Here is a 21768-nt window from a genome sequence, read left to right on the forward strand (position 1 = left end):
TGATTACAGCCCCTAAAGGTAGCACTGTTTTGCTTGTGAAGTATGCCCCAAGAGTGGCACTGAAAGTCACCCCTCCGTACTGTATGAATTACAGCCCTCACCACACCTGACTGACTGGGTTCCAGGACAGACACACACCTTCAAACTCAGGGCCAGTTATCTGTCCCTAGCTTCTCCCACCTGCAAGGGACTGGGAAAGAGGAAACCAAGCTTTTAATTGTCTCACTAAATGCCATTTCTAAGAATATGCTACTGGTAGAGGAGCAGAATATGGGCAAAGACCCAGAGGACCAAAGTTCCATTCCTTTGTTCTATCCCCATGCCACATTGCCTCTTTAAGCCAATTTTCTTTGAGAGAAAGTGATTTCCAAAAGTTTGACATATGCTTAGCCATTTAGGGAGGCTCAATTATACTGAAAAGAGCACTTGAGGAAGGAACCACTAGTCACTCTGTTGCTATTTAGCTGTGAGATGTTGGGCAAACCACCAACACTTTCTAAGCCTGAGATCCCACCTCCATTAAAAAAAAAAAAAAAAAAAAAGGGAAGGTGATCTCTCACCCCTCTTCCATGTACAAAGTTTACCCCAAACCATCAGCCTTACCCGGTTGTCGCCTCATTCTGGAGGGGACACTTTGTGGAGTAAGTCTGCATTCACCTTGCATGACTTTTCTGACTTTACTTCCTTCTGGCATTATCCAGCGCTAGCCTCCTTCTGTCGATATGTGTGGTTCAATGACTACAGCAGAGCCTGGGAGCAGAGCCGGATGCCAGCCAGCACCTTCCAAGAGGCACTGTCTTTGCCTGACGCGGGGGCTGCCTGCTGACCTCTCCCCACAGCTGCCGCCCTGTTGCAGGCCTTGCTGGCAGGCCCTCAGACCCAACCACTCACAGGTGTTGCCCACCACCAGCTTTCCCCCCACCGGCCTCTCAGACACCACCTGAAGTGTCAGCTGGCCCTGGTGCCTTTGCCATTGGGAATACTGGCAGCAGCTCTGCAGACTGCATCGAGCTGTTGGACCCTGGGGCCTTCTAAAGGTGCCTCACACAGACAAATTCCCACTGGGTTGATAATCTCACCCCATTTCACACATGGGGAACTGTGGCCACAGGACCTCCCTGCCTTCCAAGAAGGAACAAAGGCCAGGTATCCGCCAGGGCAGAAATAAAACCTTCAGCCCTCTCCTGGAGCAATGTAAGCTTTCATAATCGGTCATGCGTCTTTTTACCTTTTGAAACTTTGTCGGGTTTATATATAGCCTCCATCTTGTCCCTCTGAACTCGGCAGGGCTTGTAATCAGTCACTGGGCTGAACACCTGGAACTCTGTGGGGATTATCATTAGAAGGATGCGAGGCCAGGTGTGGTTTTGGACCAGAGACCTATTGGAATAGGGAGGATTTCTCACTTTCCAAGTTTACTCTGCTCAAGTTAAAACAATTAACCTCCTTTCCCCTTCAAACAACTGTTCTCTGCGGCTCTCTACTAGCAATATCCAACCCAAAGACACAATGTCAAAAGTGGACTCTCTACCCTTCAAAACCTGCAGATGAAAAGGCAGATTGGACCTGTCCTTAGGGGTTCTCTCTACTACTGCTACCCTCTTTCCCCTCCTAATTTCTCTCCCTTCTTCTAGACACTTAAACTTACAGAGAGCAGGAATTTTCTCTTCTGCTGAGGGTCACCAAGAGATTATAGCAGAAGGGGTTTTTAGCCACAGGCCTTTACACTCACCTCTTGAGAGTTTGCCAGGCTGACCAGCAGGGAGGGAAGGACAGATGGCAAGGTTATTCCCAATCACTTGGGGTCTTAGCTCTCTGAATGATGGAGCTGTCGGCACATTCCCCTTCTCCCAGAACACACACACACACACACACACACACACACACACACCATCAAAAAACATTGATAATATCAATATTTTCAGAAAATCACATAATATTACAGGCAGCATAAATTGAGCGCTTATCCATTCTGGGCACTATGCTAGGTGATTTTCATGCACTAATGACCTCATTTAATCCTCACAATAATCCTATGAGGAAGTGCACAGGATGAATTTGAAGCTTAAGCATGAAGCAAATAGCTCAGATCCCACAGCTAGTAATCAGCAAAGGTAGGACTTGAGACCCAGTCCTACCTGACAGGTAAGTTTGCTACCGATTGTCTAATATCTTCTTTGTGATTTAGGGGCTCACCTGTAGCTGGCATTAAGGAGTATGAGGAGGCAGTATGAGAAGCCTCTAGCCATCACTTGGCACAAAGATGCCCCACACAGGGAAGCTCAAACGCACTCATCTTATGAGACTGGTCTTTCTCCGAGGTAAAGAGAGGGACTGTGATGGCCAGCTACCCTCTGAAGACACTGCCCAGTACAGAGTTTCCAGGTGATGGGAAACAAGTGGTTATAAAACATTAATTGATTATCTTGCAAAAATGATCTAACTCAGTGTTTTTCAAACTTAGCTGCATAATAGACAACTGGGAAGATTTCTTAAATCAAAAGACCAGGCCCTTAGGGGCAGCATTTTTTACCACCCCACCACCACCAAATTTATAGATTTGGAAACCATAACCTTTAGTAGGATAGTATTATCCTAGAGGTGGGGCCTCTGCGAGGTAATTAGGTCATGAGGGTGGAGTCCACATGATGACATTACTGTCCTTATAAAAAGAAAAACCTGAGAGCTTGTTTGCTCTCTTTGCTTTCTACCATGTATTCTTTCCTAAGAAGGCAAATGTCTGTAAACCAGAAAGCCTTCACCAGAAGTCAGCCATATTGGCACCTGATGTTGTGTTTCCAGTCTCTAGAACCTTGAGAACAAATTTCTGTTGGTTAAGTCACCCAGTCTAAAGCATTTTTGTTATAGCAGGTCAATCTGACTAACATATAATTGAGACCCAAACATAAGAAGTTTTGGAAAAAATATTTTACATTTTCAAACAGTCATAAGTTTGCAGAAAATTTGGAAATGCAATTCAAAAAGCTTTTTTCATAAGCCAATTGAGAGTAATTTCTCAAGCTATCACATCATCTTCCTCACCCATTCTAGTGTCTATTTTCTGTAAATGAGTATATTGTCTTATGTAACCTCAATGCAAACATCAAAATTAGGAAAGTAATGTTGTTACATCTCTACTAACTAACCCTCAGACGATCCAACTTTTACCAACTGTCCTAATAACATCCTTTATAGCAAAAAGGTCCAGTTCAGAATCAAAAGTTGCAATTATTGGTCAGGTGTTTTTGGTCTCTTTCAGACTGGAGCAGTTCCTCAGTCTTCCCCGGACTTCCATGACCTTGACACATTTGAAAGTTATTTTGAAGAATGTCCTTCAATTTGGGGTTGTCCAACTTGTCCTTATAAGCAGATTCAGATCACTTGTCATTGGTAAGACTATCACAGAAGTGACACTGTATTTTCATTGCCTCTAGCTGGATGGCTCACAATTTTGAGTTACAACATTATTAATAATATTCATCTTGATTACTTTTTAAGATGGTGTCTTCCTGGCTTCTCCATTGTGTAATTGCTTCTTTTCCCTTTCAAATTAACTAGTATTTTGTGTTGAGAGGCAAGAGGTAGGGTAAACTGGAAGATTGACCAATCAACAGTTCCAAAGTACCAACAACTTTGAGTACCAGTACCCTAACTTCTTTCTGCAAGTTAAGCATCAGCAAGAGACAGAGATGGAGGGATCTCTGTGACATGAGTTAATGATAAAAAGTTAGCATTTATTAGCTAACATTATTGAACTCTTATTATATAGTCTCCACTGAGCTACTTGCTGTATAGGCATCATCACTACCTTTGAAACAGCTTATAGCTCTCATGTACTAATTCAATAAATTCTTCTTGAATACCTACTATGGGACAAACAGTTTTCTAGATGCTAGGGATACAGTATGAGCAAGAAAGACACAAAAATTCCTTTTCTCATAGAGTCTAATTGAATGACATATGTCCAACACTGTGCTAATCACTTTATATTCACAGTGATGATGATAATAATAGCTATTATTAACACAACTTATTTTTATTGAGCACTCACTATGAGTCATACCCTTAGCTCACCCTCACATCAACTCTATGAGACATGCACTTTTATTATGTACTTATAAATTGCTCTTAAGGAAAGAAAGACTTAAGACTCATAGAAATACAGGCATATATCCTGAAGAACTTATCATACAAGTTCACAAGGAGACATTCAAAGAGGCTTATGCAGAGATGCATGCATCATAGATCTGATCTGAGAGCAATTTAGAGGCCCTTACGAAGAACATGGACAAGCAAAATAAGTTATATGTAGTCAGCAAAATGCTTTGTAAATAAACAGAAGAGATTATCTAGATTACATAAAACACACATAAATCTCAAAATCATAATGTTAAGACCAAAAGGTAAGAAACAGAATAGCAGAGTAACATTTACAAGAATTTTTAAACAATTATAAAAAAATACTGCATATTATGAAAGAAATATACATATATATCTGTGTGGTGTAAGGTAGATTGGAGAAAGTTGTATTAAATATGTAAATCTGGGTAAGATGAGGGCAAGGAAGGGGAGGAGGACAATGGTGTTGGAACTGGAGGACCAAGAGAGAAAATGATCATTATTTTTCAATAGGGGTGGGAATGTGCTTAGCAATAGAGTGCTTGCCTAGCATGCACAAGGCCCTGGGTTCAGTCCCCAGCATGCATGCACACATGCACATGCATGCGTGCACACACACGATGTAGGTATAAGGATAATAGTATGCTATGAGTTAATCATTATGGTTAATTTGGTTCTATGTCTGGAAGCAAACTAATGTTTGCTCCACTAATGTGGAGGAGATGTACATGAAGATCTTCAGAAAAAGTTTATATGAACACTCTAGAATGAGCATGTTTATATTCAATCCTCTTCAGACCAATCACCATGGAGGAGTGAGGACTCTGAGACAGATTTTTGCATCCAATTTACCTAATGAAAACAGGTCCATGTTGATGTTTACTCTGACTCCTGTCTGAACCACCCATGTGCCCCCACCCTGGATTTTTTTTTGCACCTATTTTCCCCAATGCCCTTCTTTGGTAACAGGGTTGTGGAAAAAGAATAGTTACTCAGATCAGAATACATGAGCTTGGGTCCTGAATCTGCTACTTGCTGTTTGTGTAACTATGAGCAAAATACTTAACCTCTTTATGTGTTTCCTTGGCTCTCAAAATGTGGCTCACACTAGTGAACATTTTGAAAGGGCAGTGCTATCGTGTGGATGTTAAAAGTACCCCGGAGGCCCATGTTAAAGGCTTGATTCCCAGGGTGGCACTTTGAGAGGTTGTGGAACCTTTAAGAAGTGGGTCCTAGTGAGAAGTGTTGAGGTCATTGGAGATGTGTCCTCAAAGGGTGTTTATTGTGGGGCTCCAATCCCTTTTTCTTTCTTTTTTGTTTCTTGACCATGAAATGAGCAGTTTGCTATACCACACACTCCCTACCATTGCCATATGACACCCAGAGACCTAAAAGCCATATTTCTGCCCCATCATTAGAGGACTAGAACCTCTAAAACTATGAACCAAAACAAAACTCTTCTCTTGGTAAGTTATTTACCTCAGGTATTTTGTTATAGTAATGGAAAGTTGACTAACAGGCAGTTTGGAGGAATTAATGAGATTTGGCCTGAAAAAAAAAAAAAAACAAAAAAAACAAAAAACATGGCCACACAGGTCCTCCATCCTCCTTCCCTGAAGAGAACTTCTTTGTTCATAATTCTAAACATCCCCCAAATAAATGATCACATGTCTCAGGGACTGTTGGCAAGTGAGGACTACCCATAGCACCTGAGCAGCTCTCCCTTAGCTCCATACATCAGGCCAGGGCAGTGGGTGGGAAAATGGCCCATCCACACAGGGAAGCAATCACCGTGCATGGCTTAACATGTCTGCACCCTGTAAGCAGGAGCCAATGGTGTAGGCAGGTAGCTCCTGCAGAAGTTGCAAAGAAGGTGGCCCATTTAGTTCCATGTAGAAGTCCAGCAGTTTCTAAGGTGCCCCAAATGACTGGGAGTCTTCTTCCCTGTGTTTCCCTTGCAGTAAATGGCACTGGCTTTTCACTCACCCATCAAAACCCGATTCCTAAGGCCCCTTAGGTTCTTTCACCTCTGGTCTTTATTGTTGTTGCTGTTACTGAGGCAGGCTACCTTTATCAAGAAAAAATGTTTGGTTAGTTCACTCTTCTAGAGGTTCAAGTTCAAGATCAAGCAGCCCTATTGGTTTGGTCTCTGAAATGGACTTAATGTCAGGGATGTTTGTGGGAAGAAGAGATCACATCTTGAAACATAAAGCCCAAGAACCGTGTGGGTCTCATTGCTTATGAAGCCCCAATGACCTAAGGATGTTCCACTAGACCCCTCCTCTAAAGGGTTCTCAATACTCCATTGTGGAGACCAAGCCTCCAACACATGAACTTTTGAAGGATTCATTCAAACATATCCAAACCACAGCAACCTCCCTCACCCCTGAGTCTAATCGCCAGCCAGATCCTGTTGCTTCTACCACCTGTGAGTCTCTCACAGCCTCACCTGGCCCCATCCCTGGGATGCCTGCCAGCCATCACGCCTCAGCATGGTTTCTCCAGGAAGGCTGCAGTCATGTTCTGTTTGACCTTTCCTTCCTGCTTGCTGGGCAGTAACCCTCTCCAGCCTGCCCTCCAGTTCACTACTGGAAAGTACTTACTGACCACTCTAAGCAAGCTCTTTCACGTCACTCCCTTCCTCTGGCTCTGTCCAAGTTCCTCTTCATGGAAATTGCCAACTCCTTTAGCTCCTGCTCCTCCCATCATGGCGGGCTCTCCCTCCAATCTTTCCATGGCTGGTCCTCCTTAAGCTTTGGGTCTCAGCTCAGCTGTCCATTCTGCAGAGTAGTCTTTTCCCACCACGCTCTCTACAGCCTCCTCTCTAGAACACTGATTGTGACAGATGCCCCAGCTTGTGGCCTTTTTAGCACTTAGGACAACCACAGGTAGCCTCCTGGCTCATTGAGTTCCTTGTTGAAGGAACCTTCTCCCTCTAGTACCAGCAGTGCGTCAGAAACACTGAAATCCCCAGAGTGGGTTGAACAGTCTCCCTTTTACCCTCCAAAATTCATTTTCACCCAGAACTTAGATTGTGACCTTACTTGGAAATAGGATATAAATTGTTGCAGATGTAATTATGGTAAGAATCCAGATGAAATCATACCAGATTAGTGTGGGCCTTTATAAGAGACAGAAAAAGGACACGCAAAGACAAACAGAGAAGGTTATGTGAAGGCAGAGGTTGGAGCTATGCTGCCACTTGCCAAGGAATGTCTGACGCCACCAGAAGCTGAGACACAGGGAGGGATTCTTCTCCCAGTCTTCAGAAGGAACAACACCACCCTGCCGACACCTCAATTTCAAACTCTTGCCTCCAGAAAGTTAGAGAATAAATTCCTGTTGTAAACCACAAGTGTGTGATGATTTGTTAAGGCAGCCCCGGGAAACTAATACAGTCCTCAATAAATATTTGCAGACTGGATAAGTAAAGGCCTACAGGATAAATATGGAAAGCCCATAGCACAGTGGACAAAAATCATCTGGAATTAACTGCTGCCTCCCAGTGGGCTCATCTACCAAGCTCAACTCCCATATCTCCCAAGCTTGGATCACCCTCTCATTTGTACTTTTCCTCTCCTTGGTCCTGGTGTGCAAGGGTGGTCTCTTCTGGGTCTTCAGGACTCAGGGGAAATACCCCAGTTGTCCCAGGATACGGGAAGAAGTAGGCCTAGGGCTAGGGGTGTAGCTCAGCAATAGAGCACTTGCCTAGAATTTGCAAGGCCCTAGGTTTGATTCCCAATACTGAAAAGAAAGAGGGAGAAGAAGAAGAAGGGGGAGGAGGAAAAGAGGAGGAGCCTGAAAGGAGGCCTGGGTACTAGAGAGCCCACAGGGGAGGGCAGTCAGCCCCTACTCTTCTGCCTTTTCTAGGGGAAGTCTGAGAAAGCAGCCCATCAGTGGAGGACTGCCCAGATCAGCTGGGTGCATGCTGTTTACAAAGGTTGTCTGGGGAAAACTACAGACCCCCTGCAGGAGGTGGGGAATGAGGAGACTGAGGAAGCCTCACTCCCCTGGAAAGTTGAGCTGGGGCACAGCATCCCCTGATGGGAGAAGGGGTGGGGTGAGTCCCCAGCTGACTCTGTCCTTGTGACACAAACTTCCAGCCCCCTTCAACAGCTCTGCTCTGCAATCTCAGTCCTCAGGCTAAATTCTCTTAATCTTCAGGAATCCACCCAGCCCAGCTCCTCAGGGGTCTCTGCCTGACTCTCCCAGGTACCTTGGAGACTCCTCTCCCATGCACCCTGCAGAAACCTTAAGTGTAGTTAAATGACAAGTCCCAAGGACTGCTGTTCATCTTAGTACCCCAGCACACTGCTAGTATTCAGCAGGCACTTGATAAACGTTGGACACATGAATATGCAGAAGGTCCCAGTTGATCCAAGCCATCTTCCACTGATGGGGCTGCTTTACTGGCTCATCCTACCAAAAGGCAGAAGGACAGGAACCAACAGCCCTTGCTTGTGGGCCTTGAACACTCAGCCTCTCAAGCCTCTCTGTGGGACAGTCAGAGACCCACTCTGCCTTTTCTCAAAAGAAAAAAAAAAAAAAAAAAGTCAGAAGAAAGGAAAAGAATCCCTCCTCAGGTGTTTTTGTTTATCTGTATTTCCCTGTCTGAGTTAAATCCAGTGAGCCTTTGTATTCATTTCTAATACTCCTGGAACAAATTATCACAAGTTTTGCAACTTGAAACAACATAAAGTTTTCTTACTGTTCCATAGATTGGAAGTTCTTCACAGGTCTCACTGGGCTAAATTCAAGCAGAGATGTTAATTTCTGAAGGCTCAGAAAGAGTCTGTTTTCTGGCCTATCCCAGCTACCTATAGGCCATCTGTGTTTCCTTGGCTTGGGGACCTTCTTCTTCTTCAAAGCCAGCTAGGACCACTTTTTTCTCCGGTGGCATCACTCTGACATTGACATCCCCTCTTCCTCTGTCAAGGACCTTGTGACTATATTGAATCTACCCAGATCATCCGGGATAAACTCCCTATTTCAAGGTTAACACCTTAATCACATCTGCCACCTTAATTCTTCTTTGTGATGTGAGGTAACATGTTCATAGGTTCTGGGGATTAGGACACAGGCATCTTTAGGAGGCCATTCATTATTCTGCTCACCACATCCTGGAAACCAGACTAAGTGTGGTAAATTTTAACTCAGGCAATATTGCTTATGGCAAAATTGTCCTTCACTGGTAAATGACATTTTGACTGGGAGGAGCTATGGACCGATTATACATACCCCATATAGACTTCATACTTTGGGATAAGGAAGGATCCATTTCTTTGCCTTTTTCAGCTTTTAGAGGCCACCCATATTTGTTGGCTCCTGGTTCCGTTTTTTCCATCTTCAAAGCCTACAGCATTGCATCCGTCTGCCCCTGCTTCCAACAAGTCTCTATCCACCGCCAGGGAAGACCATTTTTCTGTCCTACCATGTCTTCCAACATATCATGCAACCTCCAGTGTTCAGATATGGAGAAGTCAGACCATGGGTCTGCTCATACTGATGGCCTCTGAGAAGACTTTAAGAGCAGAAACCCCACCTCCCCCACCAAAAGAGTAATATAATGAAAATATTCAACTCCCATGAAAATAAAGTTGTAATGACAATATCAGATCTCCCCTTAGCTCTCCAGTCCCTCCCTGTTGTCTGTGGCTCCTGGACTCCCACAGCCTCTGACCATCCTGGGTACACCAAAATCTCTATCTATCTAGAAGAGAGCTCCCTGGAACACCAAGTTCACATTTTAACATTCAATATAAGCGGGGAGTTCTCTGTTACAGTTTGGATATGAGGTGCCCTCTAAAAGCTCCTGTGTTACTTTAGGGATATTCAGAGATGAAATGATTGTATTATGAGAGCTATTAGTGTAATGCCAGATTCATGGGACCCCAGTAGACCTCCAGGAGCCGAATCCAATGCAATCACACAAGAGTCTTTATTACAAGCTCAAACCTGGACTCACAACCGTTCCGATGCAGCGGTCTGAGGAGTGAGTCCCCGTCGTTTGTTCAGTGAGATTTTATAGGTTTTGGGGGGATACTCTATGCGTCACAACATCATATAGCAAATCATTCCATACCGCGGGAAAGTCAAACAGCAACTCTTAACATTGATTAGCACATTCACTGGTGGGAACAAGTTGGGTAGGGGTGATTGGTTAGTACAAGAGGGGGATTCCTTTGAACTGATTGGTTTAAGCCAAGAGGGGTGTATGTGCTAAACTACAAGGTTTCCCAACATGTTATCAACCACCATAAATTACTGGGGGGGTCATCTGGCATCCCAGGTATTTTCCCTGTCTCATGCTGATTGGAGGTTGCTAGGGGGTTGCTATGGGTCCTCATCTAGCCTAATTGAGTCAGGGACACCTGGTGCCACAGATCTCTCCTGTTATTTACAGACAAACAACTCAGCAGGGTGGGTATGTGCCTAGGAGTGCTCTGTGGGTTTTTCCAAGGACAAGGGTCATGCCCCCTTCCTTAGGACAGGCCTTGAGGTAGAAGCTGCTGTTATTTATTTATTTTCAAAAATGGAGTCACATCAGTTTTTCATAATCTCATCAGTACATCCTAGTTTAAATGGACTAGGTGGTAACTATAGGCTGGCGGGGCATGACTAGAGAAGGTGGGTCCCTGGGGGTGTGCCCTGGAAGGGTGCTTCTTCCCCCCTTCTCTGTCTCTCTGCTTCCTGGCTGCTTTGTCCTGAGCTGCTTCCCTCTGCCATGCTCTTCAGCCATGGTACTACACTGCCTCACTGTGGGCCCAGAACAATGATTGACCATCTGGTCAACCATGGACTGAAACTTCTGAAACCATGAGCTCAAATAAACTTTTCCTCCTCCAAGTCATTCTTGCCAGGTATTTTGGTCACAGTGATGAAAAGCTGACTAACAGTGTCTCCCATAACTCAAATGGCAATCCACTCACAAGGCTCCCTCTAACCTCTGGTTGAGCTTCCTATATTAGAAAACTGTGTTCCACAGCTCTGAAGAAGCTGCCTTCAACTCCTCCAACCATCACCTTCTCCTATCCCTGTCTAGCAGAGGTACCATGGATATAAGGCCCTCGCCTGTATCTTGAGTCTTTTCTCATATGACTTGTTTAGTGTTGAACCCTGTCTTCCTGGGCCTAAACACCCACTTGATTTTGCCTGCACTTCCATATGTTCCTATATGACTAACACATCTCTGGGCCTCGCTCTTCCCCTTTCCTTATAATCTTCCCATCACTCATCCAGGTGGTCATTGCCCCTGACAGGGCCATACACTCAAGCACATTCTCCATCAAGCATTTGTGTGGGTTTGTGTGATGCTGGAGATTGAACCCAGGGCCTCACACGTATGAGGCAAGTCCTCTACCCCCTGAGCCACATCACCAGCCTCCAAAGAGCGTTTTCAAGTCCATGATCACAGCCAGGCTCTGTACAGAGGAGTAAAGCAGCAATAAATCCAACATAGAGAATTCCAGTCTAGGGGAGGGATGGATGTTAAACCAACATAGTAAGCAGGGCTATAAATAGTGGTATGCCAAATGAGGCCATCACGGGGTGCCATGAGAAAAGGTAAGATGGGGCCCCCTTGAGACAGTGGGCAAAGGGGAAAGAGAACGTGTTTCTGGGGAAAAGATGTTAACCCGAGGCAGAAGGTTATGAACACATCGTTTGGGGAAACAGAAAACCAATGGCAAAGACTCTGAAGTAAGAAAAAACCAGATGGGCTTTATTAAGTGAGGGGCAATCAGTGTGCTCTGAGCAGCCTGGGTAAGAACAGAGGGAGAAAGAGATGGGAGGCCATGGAAGGCCAGGCCAGATCCTGCAGGTTTCTGGATCCCGTGCCAAGTGTAGGAAAGCCATTAAAGAATGTTAGGCTGATGGAGAGAGAAGCATATCTTATTTATGTTTTACCGAGATTGGCAGGAGGCTGCTGAAGGGACAGGTATGGGTAGCGTCCGTAGTGACAGCAGGCTCCCTTCTTCTCACCCCACTATGATGAGAGATCTCTATGTGACGGCATTTCTAAGTTCTGTGTCTTCTTCTGTCTTTATTTTGCTTTGTGATAATGTTTAAAATCACTCCGTTTTTTCACAAGTTTGGAAAAACAAAACAAAACAGGGACAGAGTATTAGCCTGCTCCCCGGTAATGGTCTGAACAGCTGCTGAACCACCCTGGGGTGCAATAAAGATTCTGAACAGGATGGGAACAGGTGTGACCATCTTTTCTTACCTAGCAGATAGCAATTTCAGTGAGTTGGCACCAGCCTGTCTAATTGGCAAGGACCTGGTTGGGGTCTTCTGCTGAATGGACAACAGGCCAAAGGGCCAAGCAGAGGCAGTAGGAGGGGACCTCGGCCCAGCAGCAAGTGCACTCAGCCTGCCAACCCTTGCCAATGCCTCACAACCAAATCTGTCTTCTGTATAACAAAGGCTGCTTTGAGCTCCATGGAATCACATTCAGGGCTCGAAGACAGCTTCTTCACCTTTTCTGTGCTCTGGCCAAAATCAAAAACAAAAACCAAAAAAGTTCCCAAGACTTACTGACCTAAGAGACCTTTCACCAAGGAGACCAATCAGGTATCTCTTCAGCCTAGGGCTGTGGCCAGCTGGGGCCTCTGCTCTCTCTGACCTCCTTCTGTCATGCATCATCACGGTCTTGCACCCCACCAGCTCCTCTGAGTGCAACAACCAATGTCTCCACAATCCAGAGCTGCAAACTAGACATGCCATAAATCAGGACATGTATATAATATTGTCAAGGAATGACTTTGCTAGACAGAGGCTCTTGTTGGCTTCATAATGTCCACCCTTGTGAATCCATCCTTAATGATTATCTAATGGTTCTTAGCCATGGTGACATGTTAGAATTTCCTGGAATTCTCTTATTTATTTATTTATTATGGGCAGTGCTAAGGATCAAACCCACGGCCTCACGCATGTTTAGCCAATACTGCACCACTCCACTGAACTATGCCCCCTGGCCCTAGAATTCTTTTAAATTATCCAGGCTTTAAATATGGTATATCCACAGAAGGGAATATTATTTGGCTGTAAAGAGGTACAAAGTACTAACACATGCTACACAGTGGATGAACACTGACACCATTGTGCTAAGTTAAAAGAAGCCAGTCTCAGAGAACTGAGTGTTGTCTGATTTCATTTATATAAAATGTTGAAAGTAGGCAAATCTGGAGAGATTGAAAATAGAATGGTGCTTGCCTAGGGATGGGTGGAGGGAGTGACTGCCAATGGGTACATTGGTAATGAAATGTTCTAAAATTATATAGGTGATGGTGGCAACACTCTATGAAGAGCCTAAAACCTATTGAATTGTGTGTTTTCAAAGGATGTTTTTGATGGCATGTAAAGTATAGCTCAGTAAAGTTGTTAAAATTTATCCCTGCCTCTGCCCCCACTCCATTCCAATTAAATCAGAATGTCTGGGACATGGATCTCAGACGTCAGTAGAGGCCGTAGTGACAGCAGGCTCCCTTCCAGGTTTTAAAAGCTACCTGGGTGACTTTAATCAGTAGCAATGGCTGAGAACCACTGGTCTGGTCTAACCCTCCGTGAGCCAGCTGAGGCCACCAGGGTCTGGCAAGTTGCAAAGATTCTCAATGTCACTTAGCAGAGTTGGGAACTTCAGTCTTTCCCAGTGCTCAATCTCCTGCTTGAATCCAACTCCTTAGACAGTCATTCACCTGACACCCCAAACTAGTGCTCTCAAACTTCCCTGACCCCCATGAGTCTCTGGAATCATTCTTCCTCCAAACTACCCCAGTTGCTTCACTCATCGATATTTCCTTTCTGAACCCACTGTCACCTCCTCAGCACATCCACTGACTTTGAGCCGTTTCTCTGGCTGCTGTTCACGCTTCACATCCCCCACCTATTCCACAAGCCGGCTTGTTGCTCTCAGTTGTCCTGTTTCCTTCCAGTCAATTTCTTATTCATTACGGATTTGCATGTACAAATGCCCGCATTTCCATTTAACACACAGAATCAGTTCTGTCTTCAGCTCAAAGGTTCCATCCATTCCATCTTTACAGTCAGAGAGAAGAAGCTATTCATCACAGGAGGCGGAACCCCTTAGGGAAGTCAGTGTAATTGGCTGTTCATAATTCCCTTTTTGAGTTAGATGGCTGTTTAAACTGGGAGGGATTTTTTTCTTTTCTTTTTCCAGCACTGGGGATGAAACCTAGGTCCTTGCACATACAAGGTCAGGGCTCTACCACTGAATGACCCCACAGCCCCGTGAGCAATCTTGACTACTACTTAACATCCAGGCTAAGAATATAAAAAGCTTGCATCTGATGTCATTGTTAGGAATAACTTCTGTCAGAAAACCAGAAACACATGGCAGGCCAGGTTTTATCAGATAGTTTAGGAGGAGAAATTAAAAGGCAAAGTTGAATGCTTTCAAGAAGAGGGCTTAAATATTTTTAATGGATATTTTTGTCCATAATTTGGTCAGTAAATGCATAAGGGTTTGTGTTTCCTAGGCACAAAGACACTTGTAATATTTTTTGCCTAGAGAAAGTACAGAGATGGGTTTTATTTATTTCCATTTACATCCTTTCTCTCCTTTTAAACTTTTAAAGGTCAAGGGTTTTTCTTATTAATCTTTGTATCTGCCTTCTCCGTGCTTTCCCTGTTGGAGTCCAGTACAGAATCAGGGTTCAACAAATATACAATTTGAATGAAGCACACAGCCACGGACCTCAGATGGAGACAAGTGGGTAGGAGATGAGGCTGCAAATAGCATCATCGATATATTTAGTAATATATAACAAGCGACATCACTCAGCAAATATGTACTGAGCTCCTCCTCTGTGCTGGGCACTGTCGCAGGTATTAAGGTGAGTCACTGAATACATTTGGCCAGAGTTTTCTGAGATGCTTCCAACACAGAGAAAGTACACCTCCCCATGCTGTCTGTCCGTGAGGACGTGAGGAATCTGTGAATCCTGGGGAAGTCAGAGAAAAACATACAGAAACTTGTCCCATCTTTCTTACAGCCCCCATGGTTCCTTTCATGGTTTCATTTCTTCTACTTATTAATGAGAGAGAGACAAATTGACAGGAAAAAAAAACAACTCACCATCAGAACAGCCACATAAAGTTTGTTCCACGGTCATGCATTTTGTGTCATTTAATCTTACAACCCTGAAGAACAAAGGGCGTTATTCCCCCTTGAGTCCATTTTCTGATTCTATAGGGAAATAATTGAGACTGAGTAATTTATAAAGAAAATAATTTGGTTTGGTTTTATTTGGTTTGGTTTGGTTTGAGGTACTAGGGATAAAACCCAGGGCTTCGTGCATGCTAGATAAGTGCTATACCATGATGGAGCAACATTTCCAGCCCCAGAAAATAAGAGGTTCTGGTCTCATGTTGTGTCATAACATGGTGGCAGAAAATCAGAGGGGCAAGTGGGTACATGCAGAGGAAAGGATACACAAGAGGCAGGCTTGCTTTATAAAAAGCTCCTCACAATAACTAGCCCAGTCCCATGAGAACTGCACCTCTTATTGACCTAATCACTTTATAAAGGTCCCACCACCTCAACACTGTTACACTGGAGACCAAATCTCAATATGAGCTTTGAGGGAGGACAAGCATCTTAAACCATAACACTCCTCTATAGGTAAAGAAGCCAAGATCATGAAGACACATGGCTTACCCACAGTCACACAGCTGGTAAGACATGGAGCTAGGAGTGAATGCCCCTGATTGCTAATGTACTTTGTCTTCACATTTTACCATTCAGTTTCCCATAGGAAACAAGGAAGCTTTGGGGCTGGGGGAGGGGGCAAACAGTCCACCTTAGCCAAAATATTGGAACATCACTTGCAGAAACTGATAGCCAATAAGACTATAAGAGCTGCTTTGAATCAGCTGAAGAACTGAAGTTCTATCTTTGGATTCCAAAGTAAGTCAATTCCAAAACCTGAAGACTTGGGCTTTTGATGATTGGAGAAGGTGCAGACCCTGCCCAAGAGATTGTCCTGGAGTAAAGAAAGAATATCTGACAAAATATATTTGAAGGCATTGGTTAAAAAAAAAAAAAAAAAGAATAGAACTAAGCAGGATGACCCACACCTGTAGTCCCAGCTACTCAGGATGCTGAGGCTGAAGGATTGCTTGAATTCAGCTTGAGTTTGAGACTAGCCTAGGCATCGTAGAACCCTATCTCTTTAAAAAATAATAACTGGTTCAAATAATAATATTAAAGTTACTTTCTAATGATAAGATTGCAAGTAGCCAGGGAAAGCTGATTTATAATATGGAGGTTCTCGAGTTATTTAAGTAACAAAAAGATCCCAATTACAAAAGCAGTTTACAAAAAACATATAAGGCTACTGTCTCTCCCACCTAGAACGTAGGTGGGATCCCAGCCACCATCCCATCCCATTTCTTTGGCTCTTCCCTTGAAGCCTTTAATGGGAGACTGACTTTACAAAATCCTCTCCAAATGTTTGTGGGGTCAGTGGGACTTTCATATATTCATAAAGAGCCTTCTCATAGTCTTTGTCCCCGATCCCCTTTATTATCTTGTCTAGGAAGCCATTTGAGGTTGCTATGTGCCACTATCACAGCTGTGTGGCAGTCTGGAGTCAAGCTGTGTTTCATGTAGAGGTAGAGAAGAAAGTACCTCTCCCTGCCTCCTTCTTGCTGCATTTTATTCCCTGTGAACTGAGTACCAAATTACAAGTCCCAGGTTTTATATAAAAAGCAGGCCTGCTGTTCTCAGGTGCAGTGCCTCTATAAAAACACAAGTCCATGGCGCTAGTGCACAGACATGCCAGCAATGGACACCAGCAGTTTCTCCTCATCCTCATTGCTTTTGTTCAGTTCTTTTCCCCAGATCTCAAATAACCTCCTCTCCCTCTGCCAATCAAAAGACCCCAGGCTTCTCTTCCCACCATTCTGTTAACTCAGAAAGACTGGATCTCAGTTTGACTTCAAGCAGAGACCTTGAATAGTTTGGCTTTATCCAGCAGACATCACGAAACCTTCAAAGGTAGGCAATAGTTTCTCAAATAGGTTGGGTTGGGAGGAAAATTTGTTGATTCTATCCCAGAGCAGTTTCTGCTTGGGAAAATGGTACATTGGTGCCACCTACAGGCAGTCAGTCTCAATTACAGAAGCAGTTTCTGGAGATCTGATGACTCCTCTGAAACCAATTCTGCAGAACAGAAAGGCATTGAGTGATGACTTAATGCTGCCGAAAAAGTGGCCTGGTTTTTTTGGAGCAAGCCAAAAAAGGGGACAACCCTCAGAAAGGTGGTGGCTATGCTTTTCCTTTTCAACTCGGAGTGGCCTGTGTCTCCAAACCCTCCTCTGGAGATGCTGATTTATAAGGAAGTGCTTGAATCGCTTCAGTAATAAAACCTTCCATGTTGGGCTAGAAAAACATCCTCTCCTCCAACCCTACAATGGATTTGTCCTACAATGGATTTGCAAATCAGCACCTTTGCAAAATTTCATGCTTGTCATTTCTCATAGGAAGGAAGAGGACTTGTTCTTGCTTCTGGTAACAAGTTACTCCAGAAAGGAAATACGCCCTGCTTGTAGACCATAGCGAGGTTGTCACAGGTGAAGATGATAGTCAAAGCCTGCCCTGTTCACCTGTGCAGGTTGTGACAGCAGTTTCCCCGCCTAATGACCCATGGTTTACAGCACTACCAAGGAATTAACAAGTGGAAAGCACAACGAGAATCTGAAATGAAGCAGACTTGAAATTTAGGATTATAACTAACTCTCTGAATTCCAGATTCTTTCTGCCAGCATCCACTTAGTGACATACTTTAAGTACATCATTCTTATAATATGGTGTCATTTGTTTCTCTCTTCTTCCTAACATGAAGTAAACAGTTTTCCTTTTCACCTTTCTCTAGGTCCCTATTGTAGCTAAATTTTCTCTTGCCATTAACTCTACCTCTTTTCCAAAAACCAACCTTTTCTTAAGGAAGTTTTTAAGTGTAGACAAGTAAGGTCATTTCTAAGTCTGGCAAATCTGTACTGGATTTTTGCCAAGAGGTTTACATTATTAGGTACATTTAAAGGTAATAAAATAGATGTTTGAAGAATAGTTTGCTAAGAACACAAACTGGAAAGCAGAAAAACTAGAATTTAAAATCCTACTGTTGCCTGATTCCAGATTCACCTTGCTCCCTACAACATCTAGTAGATTTGCTCCATTAAAGTCCAGGGAGAAGAAATTCCAAGGGTCAGAGAAGACAGGGAAAGCCTCAGAGGATAAAAGAAAACTGAGTTGGGTCCTGGGCCTGCAGGGAAGTACGAGGCTGTGGATGAGGCAGGAGATTGAAGCTAGGAAAATGAATATCTGGGCCCTGAAAGAGACTTGGCCACTTAAAAGTCAGATTGAATACAGAAAAGACCATGTGGAGATACCAGAAGCAGATAGCCCTCTACAAGCCAGGGAAAGAGGCCACTGAAGAACTCCGACTTTTAACCTCCAAAATTGTGAGAAAATAAGCCAAAAAAGAAGTCAGATTCTTTGGTGGTGTTGGGGGAGGGGGGTTAACCCAGGACCTCACACATGTTAAGCACATGCTCTACCACTGAGCCGCATCACCAGCCCCAAAGTCTATTTAAGGTGGGAGAAAAGGTCATCCTAAGATTAAATGATTAGGAGGAGACACTGGGAAAGAACTGTGCCTCCAGCACTTGTGGAAAAGCCAGTCTCAAGGCCTTATCTCTGCTACTGTGACCTTTGACCTCCACAACATCCGTCTTTCTTTCTAATTGTTTTCTTCCCATAGCAGCCGACTTCTATTTGTTTTTATTTGATTGTGGATATCCTAGTGGAACTAGGGAAAGGGGAGTATTCGTGCCTTTTTCTTCTGACTGAATACCTTATAGTGCCTTTTATTTTATCTTTCCACTAAGGGCAAAGTATATGCTATAAAATCCAAGTCACATCCTGCAATCAGCTTCCTACAGACTTGGGTCACTTCACACTCTCTTTTCCATGTTTTTTTCTTTTAAGCTGCTTTTGAGCTTTCTCTTCTATTGCCATCTCAGGGGTGTCAGCGCATCTAGGGGCAGAGCTATGTGGAATTGGTAGTAGAGGTGTCCCCATGGAGACAGTGATGAGCTTGGAGATTGGTTATGAGGGTCTAATAGGTAAATCAAGCAAGTAAGTAAACATAAAGAGGATAATAGGAACCTGGCACGGTGGCGCATGCCTGTAATCCCAGCTGAGGCAGGAGGATGGTGAGTTCAAAGCCAGCCTCAACAATGGTGAGGCTCTAAGCAACTCAGTGGGACCCAAAAAGGGGTGTGGGGGGGCTGGGGATGTGACTCAGCGGTTCAGTGCCCCTGAGTTCAATCCCTGATACCTACTCACCCACCCCAAAAAAAGGGCCGGGGGGCGGGGGAAGAGGACAATAGGAGTCAGGTTGGAGAAGTGACTAAAAGGGAAAATGGAAAGAATCTTGAGGTACTGAATCATATTTGGAAATATACTATGAACTTATTTTAAAATATGTACATGGACAGAGAGAGATACGTAGATGTGGAGGTATATGAAATATATACTCCTATAGATACATAGGAGGCCACTGTTTTGGACTAGGTTGCTGCACTGAGCTTTAACAGAACCACTAAAATTCATAATAGAGTTACTCATGCTAAAGTTCAGTGCCACCAAACCGAAAGTAAGTTGTTATCTGCTGTGAGAAACCAAGGGAGGGAGATAACTGCCAAGTTGCCTAAATAGGGCGTGATGATTCTTTTAAAAGATTAACCTAATGTTAACCAATTTTTCCTATTTTTCTGTCCCCCTGCCCTGCCTTATAAGGAAAGTAACTTTGAAATGACCAACCCAGTTTTCGTTCTTTGTTTTTACTTTTTCAGCCCTTCTCTGTCTATAAAACCAAATTCTTCTGTTCAGCCTTTCAGAGAACTTTTTCTGTTTTATGGAATGAGGTGTTACCTGGCTGTAGAACCACAAAAGGAAGCCAGTTAAGATCTTAAACTAAGTTGTGGTAATTTTGTTCTTTAACAAGACATGCAAATAAATTCCAGCTCCATCAAATGAGTAAGACTGGAAGCAGTCACCTGCCAGCAGCCACGAGCACAGAGAACATCTAATCTTGGTTTTTAGATGCCGTTCCCTGATGAAAGAAACCAGAAAATGGCTACTCCAGGAGTGGAACAAGAGCAAGGTGAGACTGGAAAATCTTCTTGCACTAGAAAACAAGAAGATGCTTAAATAATGGCGATATGTCCAAAGAACATAGAGGTCACCTTGAAGGATTTCAGTTGTCCCACTGGCTGAATCTGGAACAGTCTAAATGTTAAAATAAACATGGTAGCATCAGATTTCAACCTGCTAAGTAAAATCAAAACCTGTATTGCTATATCCATGAATGAATAAGTAAATAAATTGGGGAGGGAGTGAAAGGTCTTTCTTACAGTCAAATAGCAGTTATAAATGTGGAAAGAATAATGGAAAAAAAAAACAATCACATAACACCACTGTGGTGATGATTTTTTTCAGATAGGGATCATCGGTGAATGTTACAACTAATGGGCAGAAGATGATAAGGAACAAGATTTGGGCATTGTTTCAGAAAATCTTCCCACCAAATGTGTATTTATTACAAAGAGAAAAATGGTGACTCATTGGGGAAAAATCTGGAAGATGCCAACATGACCAAGCAATCAAAGTTAACATCACCAGAGGTGGGAGGAAGACATGGTGTACCATAGCGTGCAAAGCCAGCACCTTGTTCTTGTCAAGAATGCATGGCAAGATCTGATTGAAAGGAGTTATCAAACGGAACCAGGTCTAGGGACATCCTACAGAAGAAAAGGCTTTCAGTCTTTAAAATTGAAGAATGTGAAAGACAGGGCAAGACTGAGAAATTAACCTACAGTGCAGGAGTTTGAAAATGTGCCTCAGGATTGGATCCTGGACCAGAAAGGAAAAAGACACATAGTTACTGAGCTAACAAAATTTGAAATGGGGGTCTGTGAATCAGGGGGTTGTGCTTTGTTGATGTTGATTTCCTCCTTGGAGAACTCGTGTTAGTTTTAGCATAGCCACAACACATTACCACAAACTGCATGGCTGAAAAACAACAGCAATGTATTCTTCACAGTTCTGGAGGCTGGAAGTCCAAAATCAAGATGTCAGTCAGTAGGGCTGAGTCCCGGAAACCCTGATGGAGGAATATCCCATGTCTCTCTCCTCGCTTCTGATGGTTAGAAATCCCTGGCAGGCTTGATTTGCGGCACAGAACTCCAATCTCTGTCTCTGTCACTCTTAGTCCTCTCCTCTTTTTTTAAAGACAGTAGTTGATCTTAACCCAGGTTGATCTTAACCAAAGGTCCTTAATTACACCTACAAAGAAACTACTTTGAAATAAGGTCACATACTGAGGTTCCAGGTAAACATGAATTTTAGGGGGGGCACTAATCAACCCCTACAGGGGTATATCCCAAAAACATATACTGACATGTTTAGAGGTGATGGGTATTATGATTGCAGCCTGTTCTCAAATGGTTCCGAAAATCATAATGGAGGATTCAAGAGCTCTTTGTATATGGTTCTTGCAACTTCTGTATACATTTGAAATTATTTCAAAAGAAAGCATTTAATTATTTTCAAACTGCTTTCAA

At 43.6% G+C, this 21768-nt stretch overlaps 1 pseudogene; it reads left to right on the top strand.

Annotated features, from left to right (window-relative positions):
• Positions 1–1091: 1091 nt before the first annotated feature.
• Positions 1092–21768, top strand: part of LOC143412069 (TBC1 domain family member 1 pseudogene) — an 89951-nt pseudogene continuing 69274 nt past the window's right edge.

The sequence above is a fragment of the Callospermophilus lateralis genome, chromosome 13 (assembly GCF_048772815.1).
Source record: "Callospermophilus lateralis isolate mCalLat2 chromosome 13, mCalLat2.hap1, whole genome shotgun sequence".
Taxonomy (NCBI): Eukaryota; Metazoa; Chordata; class Mammalia; order Rodentia; family Sciuridae; genus Callospermophilus; species Callospermophilus lateralis.